The following is an 8842-nucleotide window of genomic DNA, read 5'->3' as shown; positions in this document are numbered from 1 at the left end:
CCCTTGATTGAGGGTATTGGTGGGTATCGCTTCTCGGCCTTTTGGCTAAGATCAAGTGTAGTATCTGTTCTTATCAGCTTAATATCTGATACGCTGCTCATTGAGTAGCTCATATATTAAACTGATTTTTGGAACTGGGCTGTGGAAAAGAGGCTTGCCTCGTCCCAGCCACGGGTTGCCTCGGTATAGCACTACCTCCGAGTGTGGCCCACTTCCCTTTTGGGGAAGACACATTTAATGGAAGGAAAAATAATGACTATAGCATTCTCTTCTGTGCACAGGAGCCCTGCAGCTCCAAAGGGAAGGCGGAAAAAGACATGACGGGCCAAGGCGGCAACTGACACTGGCTGATTTGAAGCGTGCAAAGCAGTACCACAAGGACATAGGTGAGGGAGAGTTTTACCACGGCAAGCGTATGCCTGAAAGGCATACTTACCTGACGCGGGAGGTACTGTGATCAAGGAGGCAGTCCTCTCAAGGCGAGGCCCTTTCATTGCACTTGGACTGGGTTGACCCTTGCGATTACCCCAAATGTGGGTAACTCGAGCGTATAATTTCTGGTAGTGGGGACCTGCGTTCGCGCTCGTCCCCGAAAAGCTGATGTAAAATATCTTGCCCTTAACCCCTGACTGACTAATGAATTGATCTTGATTTTGGAGTTGACCGTTAAACAGGGTGAACTGGAACTGGAATGAAGAGAGAAGAAGAGCAGCAAGGGAAAAAGAAAGCAAAACGCCATGGAAAGAAAGAGAGACAGACAGAGAGACAGACAGAAGTGGCCTGCGTGTTGGCAGAGAGATTTGGAGGAATAGAAGTGATTGTAAATGAAGGTGAGTTTTTGTGAGGATGTGAGTAGAGCTGTTCTAGATAGATGTGTGTGCTTTCTGCATTATTTTGTTCGTTTGTTTGCGAAAGAAAAGGAGAGGAAACCAAGCGGAGGAGTGACTGACTAACTCACCGAGGGATGGACTAAGCAAAGAACGATCGATACATGGGCAAGAAAAGCATTTGTTTTAGAAACGTGAGTACATTGTCAACCATACCTGTGGCAGGCGAGGTTTTGTTGTCATGTATTTCTTATTGCGAGCGAGCGAGAGGAGGGAACGTTCGTTCCAGCGAGCGAGCGAGCAAACAAAGAGGCAGGCGAGTAAGTAAAAATGTGGAACCTTTTGCCGCTTCGCTTCGTTTCAGTCAGTTTGAATCCATCCGCCTGTATTAATCGTGGGAATGTTTTGACATGTCTTGAGGCCTTGAAAGTGCTGTAAAAGTGTGCGTGTTTTCCTATTTGTGATTCGTGGGAGCGTGCGAATGATTCGATGTCACGTACAAATGTGGAATTTGTCACAACAACAATGTGTTGAGATCTCGAGCGCGCGCCCTCGCTCCTTCGTTTGCTCGCTCTCTTGCATTGGGAAATGATTTTGGCCACAAGCTTATTTCTCTCCTGCCTGTTATGTTAGTTTTTCTTTTACTCCTCACTCGTCTACGGGACGCCGTGAGTATCGGAAGCGGTTTACCCGGATAAAACGTTGAGAGAGTAAGCAAAGGAAAAAATGAAGCCTACAACACGGGGTATTCCCAGGCGGTCACCCATCCAAGTACTAACCCCGCCCGACAGGGCTTAACTTCGGTGATCGGACGAGAACCGGTGCTTTCCCTGTGGTATGGTCGTAGACAAGGGAAAACAGCTGAAATTTGGCTGGTTATCGGTTATGTTTGATCTGTACTAGCCCTAATTTCGTTACTCTAACCCTAAACCCTAACATCGTTACCCTAACCCTAACCCCAAGATCGTTACCCTAACCCTAAATTTGGTAGCCTAGACCCTAACCCAAACGTCATCTCCTAGAGCCTGCGCACACCTTGAGAAGCGTCGATTTGAGGCAATATATCTCACTGGGGGTGGGGTGGGGTGGGGGGGGGAGTATAGAGATAAATCAAGTTTGGTAAATATTCTAAAGAACACCATCTTGTTAGTTAAGTGTATGTGGCTGGCGTCTTAAAGTTACAATGAGAAGATTACCAACCGATGAGCCACTGGGTCCGTTTTTGGGACTCGCAAGGGCTTCTGGGGGCTACCTGCTACTACCCACCATATACTGTGGGAAGGATCCCTCTACCACCCCCTTGATTGAGGGTATTGGTGGGTATCGCTTCTCGGCCTTTTGGCTAAGATCAAGTGTAGTATCTGTTCTTATCAGCTTAATATCTGATACGCTGCTCATTGAGTAGCTCATATATTAAACTGATTTTTGGAACTGGGCTGTGGAAAAGAGGCTTGCCTCGTCCCAGCCACGGGTTGCCTCGGTATAGCACTACCTCCGAGTGTGGCCCACTTCCCTTTTGGGGAAGACACATTTAATGGAAGGAAAAATAATGACTATAGCATTCTCTTCTGTGCACAGGAGCCCTGCAGCTCCAAAGGGAAGGCGGAAAAAGACATGACGGGCCAAGGCGGCAACTGACACTGGCTGATTTGAAGCGTGCAAAGCAGTACCACAAGGACATAGGTGAGGGAGAGTTTTACCACGGCAAGCGTATGCCTGAAAGGCATACTTACCTGACGCGGGAGGTACTGTGATCAAGGAGGCAGTCCTCTCAAGGCGAGGCCCTTTCATTGCACTTGGACTGGGTTGACCCTTGCGATTACCCCAAATGTGGGTAACTCGAGCGTATAATTTCTGGTAGTGGGGACCTGCGTTCGCGCTCGTCCCCGAAAAGCTGATGTAAAATATCTTGCCCTTAACCCCTGACTGACTAATGAATTGATCTTGATTTTGGAGTTGACCGTTAAACAGGGTGAACTGGAACTGGAATGAAGAGAGAAGAAGAGCAGCAAGGGAAAAAGAAAGCAAAACGCCATGGAAAGAAAGAGAGACAGACAGAGAGACAGACAGAAGTGGCCTGCGTGTTGGCAGAGAGATTTGGAGGAATAGAAGTGATTGTAAATGAAGGTGAGTTTTTGTGAGGATGTGAGTAGAGCTGTTCTAGATAGATGTGTGTGCTTTCTGCATTATTTTGTTCGTTTGTTTGCGAAAGAAAAGGAGAGGAAACCAAGCGGAGGAGTGACTGACTAACTCACCGAGGGATGGACTAAGCAAAGAACGATCGATACATGGGCAAGAAAAGCATTTGTTTTAGAAACGTGAGTACATTGTCAACCATACCTGTGGCAGGCGAGGTTTTGTTGTCATGTATTTCTTATTGCGAGCGAGCGAGAGGAGGGAACGTTCGTTCCAGCGAGCGAGCGAGCAAACAAAGAGGCAGGCGAGTAAGTAAAAATGTGGAACCTTTTGCCGCTTCGCTTCGTTTCAGTCAGTTTGAATCCATCCGCCTGTATTAATCGTGGGAATGTTTTGACATGTCTTGAGGCCTTGAAAGTGCTGTAAAAGTGTGCGTGTTTTCCTATTTGTGATTCGTGGGAGCGTGCGAATGATTCGATGTCACGTACAAATGTGGAATTTGTCACAACAACAATGTGTTGAGATCTCGAGCGCGCGCCCTCGCTCCTTCGTTTGCTCGCTCTCTTGCATTGGGAAATGATTTTGGCCACAAGCTTATTTCTCTCCTGCCTGTTATGTTAGTTTTTCTTTTACTCCTCACTCGTCTACGGGACGCCGTGAGTATCGGAAGCGGTTTACCCGGATAAAACGTTGAGAGAGTAAGCAAAGGAAAAAATGAAGCCTACAACACGGGGTATTCCCAGGCGGTCACCCATCCAAGTACTAACCCCGCCCGACAGGGCTTAACTTCGGTGATCGGACGAGAACCGGTGCTTTCCCTGTGGTATGGTCGTAGACAAGGGAAAACAGCTGAAATTTGGCTGGTTATCGGTTATGTTTGATCTGTACTAGCCCTAATTTCGTTACTCTAACCCTAAACCCTAACATCGTTACCCTAACCCTAACCCCAAGATCGTTACCCTAACCCTAAATTTGGTAGCCTAGACCCTAACCCAAACGTCATCTCCTAGAGCCTGCGCACACCTTGAGAAGCGTCGATTTGAGGCAATATATCTCACTGGGGGTGGGGTGGGGTGGGGGGGGGAGTATAGAGATAAATCAAGTTTGGTAAATATTCTAAAGAACACCATCTTGTTAGTTAAGTGTATGTGGCTGGCGTCTTAAAGTTACAATGAGAAGATTACCAACCGATGAGCCACTGGGTCCGTTTTTGGGACTCGCAAGGGCTTCTGGGGGCTACCTGCTACTACCCACCATATACTGTGGGAAGGATCCCTCTACCACCCCCTTGATTGAGGGTATTGGTGGGTATCGCTTCTCGGCCTTTTGGCTAAGATCAAGTGTAGTATCTGTTCTTATCAGCTTAATATCTGATACGCTGCTCATTGAGTAGCTCATATATTAAACTGATTTTTGGAACTGGGCTGTGGAAAAGAGGCTTGCCTCGTCCCAGCCACGGGTTGCCTCGGTATAGCACTACCTCCGAGTGTGGCCCACTTCCCTTTTGGGGAAGACACATTTAATGGAAGGAAAAATAATGACTATAGCATTCTCTTCTGTGCACAGGAGCCCTGCAGCTCCAAAGGGAAGGCGGAAAAAGACATGACGGGCCAAGGCGGCAACTGACACTGGCTGATTTGAAGCGTGCAAAGCAGTACCACAAGGACATAGGTGAGGGAGAGTTTTACCACGGCAAGCGTATGCCTGAAAGGCATACTTACCTGACGCGGGAGGTACTGTGATCAAGGAGGCAGTCCTCTCAAGGCGAGGCCCTTTCATTGCACTTGGACTGGGTTGACCCTTGCGATTACCCCAAATGTGGGTAACTCGAGCGTATAATTTCTGGTAGTGGGGACCTGCGTTCGCGCTCGTCCCCGAAAAGCTGATGTAAAATATCTTGCCCTTAACCCCTGACTGACTAATGAATTGATCTTGATTTTGGAGTTGACCGTTAAACAGGGTGAACTGGAACTGGAATGAAGAGAGAAGAAGAGCAGCAAGGGAAAAAGAAAGCAAAACGCCATGGAAAGAAAGAGAGACAGACAGAGAGACAGACAGAAGTGGCCTGCGTGTTGGCAGAGAGATTTGGAGGAATAGAAGTGATTGTAAATGAAGGTGAGTTTTTGTGAGGATGTGAGTAGAGCTGTTCTAGATAGATGTGTGTGCTTTCTGCATTATTTTGTTCGTTTGTTTGCGAAAGAAAAGGAGAGGAAACCAAGCGGAGGAGTGACTGACTAACTCACCGAGGGATGGACTAAGCAAAGAACGATCGATACATGGGCAAGAAAAGCATTTGTTTTAGAAACGTGAGTACATTGTCAACCATACCTGTGGCAGGCGAGGTTTTGTTGTCATGTATTTCTTATTGCGAGCGAGCGAGAGGAGGGAACGTTCGTTCCAGCGAGCGAGCGAGCAAACAAAGAGGCAGGCGAGTAAGTAAAAATGTGGAACCTTTTGCCGCTTCGCTTCGTTTCAGTCAGTTTGAATCCATCCGCCTGTATTAATCGTGGGAATGTTTTGACATGTCTTGAGGCCTTGAAAGTGCTGTAAAAGTGTGCGTGTTTTCCTATTTGTGATTCGTGGGAGCGTGCGAATGATTCGATGTCACGTACAAATGTGGAATTTGTCACAACAACAATGTGTTGAGATCTCGAGCGCGCGCCCTCGCTCCTTCGTTTGCTCGCTCTCTTGCATTGGGAAATGATTTTGGCCACAAGCTTATTTCTCTCCTGCCTGTTATGTTAGTTTTTCTTTTACTCCTCACTCGTCTACGGGACGCCGTGAGTATCGGAAGCGGTTTACCCGGATAAAACGTTGAGAGAGTAAGCAAAGGAAAAAATGAAGCCTACAACACGGGGTATTCCCAGGCGGTCACCCATCCAAGTACTAACCCCGCCCGACAGGGCTTAACTTCGGTGATCGGACGAGAACCGGTGCTTTCCCTGTGGTATGGTCGTAGACAAGGGAAAACAGCTGAAATTTGGCTGGTTATCGGTTATGTTTGATCTGTACTAGCCCTAATTTCGTTACTCTAACCCTAAACCCTAACATCGTTACCCTAACCCTAACCCCAAGATCGTTACCCTAACCCTAAATTTGGTAGCCTAGACCCTAACCCAAACGTCATCTCCTAGAGCCTGCGCACACCTTGAGAAGCGTCGATTTGAGGCAATATATCTCACTGGGGGTGGGGTGGGGTGGGGGGGGGAGTATAGAGATAAATCAAGTTTGGTAAATATTCTAAAGAACACCATCTTGTTAGTTAAGTGTATGTGGCTGGCGTCTTAAAGTTACAATGAGAAGATTACCAACCGATGAGCCACTGGGTCCGTTTTTGGGACTCGCAAGGGCTTCTGGGGGCTACCTGCTACTACCCACCATATACTGTGGGAAGGATCCCTCTACCACCCCCTTGATTGAGGGTATTGGTGGGTATCGCTTCTCGGCCTTTTGGCTAAGATCAAGTGTAGTATCTGTTCTTATCAGCTTAATATCTGATACGCTGCTCATTGAGTAGCTCATATATTAAACTGATTTTTGGAACTGGGCTGTGGAAAAGAGGCTTGCCTCGTCCCAGCCACGGGTTGCCTCGGTATAGCACTACCTCCGAGTGTGGCCCACTTCCCTTTTGGGGAAGACACATTTAATGGAAGGAAAAATAATGACTATAGCATTCTCTTCTGTGCACAGGAGCCCTGCAGCTCCAAAGGGAAGGCGGAAAAAGACATGACGGGCCAAGGCGGCAACTGACACTGGCTGATTTGAAGCGTGCAAAGCAGTACCACAAGGACATAGGTGAGGGAGAGTTTTACCACGGCAAGCGTATGCCTGAAAGGCATACTTACCTGACGCGGGAGGTACTGTGATCAAGGAGGCAGTCCTCTCAAGGCGAGGCCCTTTCATTGCACTTGGACTGGGTTGACCCTTGCGATTACCCCAAATGTGGGTAACTCGAGCGTATAATTTCTGGTAGTGGGGACCTGCGTTCGCGCTCGTCCCCGAAAAGCTGATGTAAAATATCTTGCCCTTAACCCCTGACTGACTAATGAATTGATCTTGATTTTGGAGTTGACCGTTAAACAGGGTGAACTGGAACTGGAATGAAGAGAGAAGAAGAGCAGCAAGGGAAAAAGAAAGCAAAACGCCATGGAAAGAAAGAGAGACAGACAGAGAGACAGACAGAAGTGGCCTGCGTGTTGGCAGAGAGATTTGGAGGAATAGAAGTGATTGTAAATGAAGGTGAGTTTTTGTGAGGATGTGAGTAGAGCTGTTCTAGATAGATGTGTGTGCTTTCTGCATTATTTTGTTCGTTTGTTTGCGAAAGAAAAGGAGAGGAAACCAAGCGGAGGAGTGACTGACTAACTCACCGAGGGATGGACTAAGCAAAGAACGATCGATACATGGGCAAGAAAAGCATTTGTTTTAGAAACGTGAGTACATTGTCAACCATACCTGTGGCAGGCGAGGTTTTGTTGTCATGTATTTCTTATTGCGAGCGAGCGAGAGGAGGGAACGTTCGTTCCAGCGAGCGAGCGAGCAAACAAAGAGGCAGGCGAGTAAGTAAAAATGTGGAACCTTTTGCCGCTTCGCTTCGTTTCAGTCAGTTTGAATCCATCCGCCTGTATTAATCGTGGGAATGTTTTGACATGTCTTGAGGCCTTGAAAGTGCTGTAAAAGTGTGCGTGTTTTCCTATTTGTGATTCGTGGGAGCGTGCGAATGATTCGATGTCACGTACAAATGTGGAATTTGTCACAACAACAATGTGTTGAGATCTCGAGCGCGCGCCCTCGCTCCTTCGTTTGCTCGCTCTCTTGCATTGGGAAATGATTTTGGCCACAAGCTTATTTCTCTCCTGCCTGTTATGTTAGTTTTTCTTTTACTCCTCACTCGTCTACGGGACGCCGTGAGTATCGGAAGCGGTTTACCCGGATAAAACGTTGAGAGAGTAAGCAAAGGAAAAAATGAAGCCTACAACACGGGGTATTCCCAGGCGGTCACCCATCCAAGTACTAACCCCGCCCGACAGGGCTTAACTTCGGTGATCGGACGAGAACCGGTGCTTTCCCTGTGGTATGGTCGTAGACAAGGGAAAACAGCTGAAATTTGGCTGGTTATCGGTTATGTTTGATCTGTACTAGCCCTAATTTCGTTACTCTAACCCTAAACCCTAACATCGTTACCCTAACCCTAACCCCAAGATCGTTACCCTAACCCTAAATTTGGTAGCCTAGACCCTAACCCAAACGTCATCTCCTAGAGCCTGCGCACACCTTGAGAAGCGTCGATTTGAGGCAATATATCTCACTGGGGGTGGGGTGGGGTGGGGGGGGAGTATAGAGATAAATCAAGTTTGGTAAATATTCTAAAGAACACCATCTTGTTAGTTAAGTGTATGTGGCTGGCGTCTTAAAGTTACAATGAGAAGATTACCAACCGATGAGCCACTGGGTCCGTTTTTGGGACTCGCAAGGGCTTCTGGGGGCTACCTGCTACTACCCACCATATACTGTGGGAAGGATCCCTCTACCACCCCCTTGATTGAGGGTATTGGTGGGTATCGCTTCTCGGCCTTTTGGCTAAGATCAAGTGTAGTATCTGTTCTTATCAGCTTAATATCTGATACGCTGCTCATTGAGTAGCTCATATATTAAACTGATTTTTGGAACTGGGCTGTGGAAAAGAGGCTTGCCTCGTCCCAGCCACGGGTTGCCTCGGTATAGCACTACCTCCGAGTGTGGCCCACTTCCCTTTTGGGGAAGACACATTTAATGGAAGGAAAAATAATGACTATAGCATTCTCTTCTGTGCACAGGAGCCCTGCAGCTCCAAAGGGAAGGCGGAAAAAGACATGACGGGCCAAGGCGGCAACTGACACTGG

General features: G+C 47.6%; 13 non-coding genes across 13 annotated transcripts; 9 read left to right on the top strand and 4 right to left on the bottom strand.

Annotated features, from left to right (window-relative positions):
* The first annotated feature begins 25 nt into the window (after positions 1-25).
* On the top strand, positions 26-217 carry LOC148738900 (U2 spliceosomal RNA). The gene has a single exon (XR_015997612.1). It is a non-coding gene; the product is annotated as a U2 spliceosomal RNA (small nuclear RNA).
* A 211-nt stretch (positions 218-428) lies between these two features.
* On the top strand, positions 429-592 carry LOC148738899 (U1 spliceosomal RNA). Its single transcript, XR_015997809.1, has one exon. It is a non-coding gene; the product is annotated as a U1 spliceosomal RNA (small nuclear RNA).
* Positions 593-1557: 965 nt separating this feature from the next.
* Positions 1558-1676, bottom strand: LOC148738898 (5S ribosomal RNA). The gene has a single exon (XR_015998112.1). It is a non-coding gene; the product is annotated as a 5S ribosomal RNA (ribosomal RNA).
* A 473-nt stretch (positions 1677-2149) lies between these two features.
* LOC148738897 (U2 spliceosomal RNA) lies at positions 2150-2341 on the top strand. The gene has a single exon (XR_015997611.1). It is a non-coding gene; the product is annotated as a U2 spliceosomal RNA (small nuclear RNA).
* A 211-nt stretch (positions 2342-2552) lies between these two features.
* LOC148738896 (U1 spliceosomal RNA) lies at positions 2553-2716 on the top strand. Its single transcript, XR_015997808.1, has one exon. It is a non-coding gene; the product is annotated as a U1 spliceosomal RNA (small nuclear RNA).
* Positions 2717-3681: 965 nt separating this feature from the next.
* Positions 3682-3800, bottom strand: LOC148738895 (5S ribosomal RNA). Its single transcript, XR_015998111.1, has one exon. It is a non-coding gene; the product is annotated as a 5S ribosomal RNA (ribosomal RNA).
* A 473-nt stretch (positions 3801-4273) lies between these two features.
* LOC148738894 (U2 spliceosomal RNA) lies at positions 4274-4465 on the top strand. Its single transcript, XR_015997610.1, has one exon. It is a non-coding gene; the product is annotated as a U2 spliceosomal RNA (small nuclear RNA).
* A 211-nt stretch (positions 4466-4676) lies between these two features.
* Positions 4677-4840, top strand: LOC148738893 (U1 spliceosomal RNA). The gene has a single exon (XR_015997807.1). It is a non-coding gene; the product is annotated as a U1 spliceosomal RNA (small nuclear RNA).
* A 965-nt stretch (positions 4841-5805) lies between these two features.
* Positions 5806-5924, bottom strand: LOC148738892 (5S ribosomal RNA). Its single transcript, XR_015998110.1, has one exon. It is a non-coding gene; the product is annotated as a 5S ribosomal RNA (ribosomal RNA).
* A 473-nt stretch (positions 5925-6397) lies between these two features.
* LOC148738891 (U2 spliceosomal RNA) lies at positions 6398-6589 on the top strand. Its single transcript, XR_015997609.1, has one exon. It is a non-coding gene; the product is annotated as a U2 spliceosomal RNA (small nuclear RNA).
* Positions 6590-6800: 211 nt separating this feature from the next.
* On the top strand, positions 6801-6964 carry LOC148738890 (U1 spliceosomal RNA). Its single transcript, XR_015997806.1, has one exon. It is a non-coding gene; the product is annotated as a U1 spliceosomal RNA (small nuclear RNA).
* A 965-nt stretch (positions 6965-7929) lies between these two features.
* LOC148738889 (5S ribosomal RNA) lies at positions 7930-8048 on the bottom strand. The gene has a single exon (XR_015998109.1). It is a non-coding gene; the product is annotated as a 5S ribosomal RNA (ribosomal RNA).
* A 472-nt stretch (positions 8049-8520) lies between these two features.
* LOC148738888 (U2 spliceosomal RNA) lies at positions 8521-8712 on the top strand. The gene has a single exon (XR_015997607.1). It is a non-coding gene; the product is annotated as a U2 spliceosomal RNA (small nuclear RNA).
* The last annotated feature ends 130 nt before the right edge of the window (positions 8713-8842 follow it).

This window comes from Stylophora pistillata, chromosome 2 (assembly GCF_964205215.1).
Source record: "Stylophora pistillata chromosome 2, jaStyPist1.2, whole genome shotgun sequence".
NCBI lineage: Eukaryota > Metazoa > Cnidaria > Anthozoa > Scleractinia > Pocilloporidae > Stylophora > Stylophora pistillata.
The sequence above is the reverse complement of the archived record's forward strand: the minus strand, read 5'-3'. Positions and strand labels throughout refer to the sequence as shown.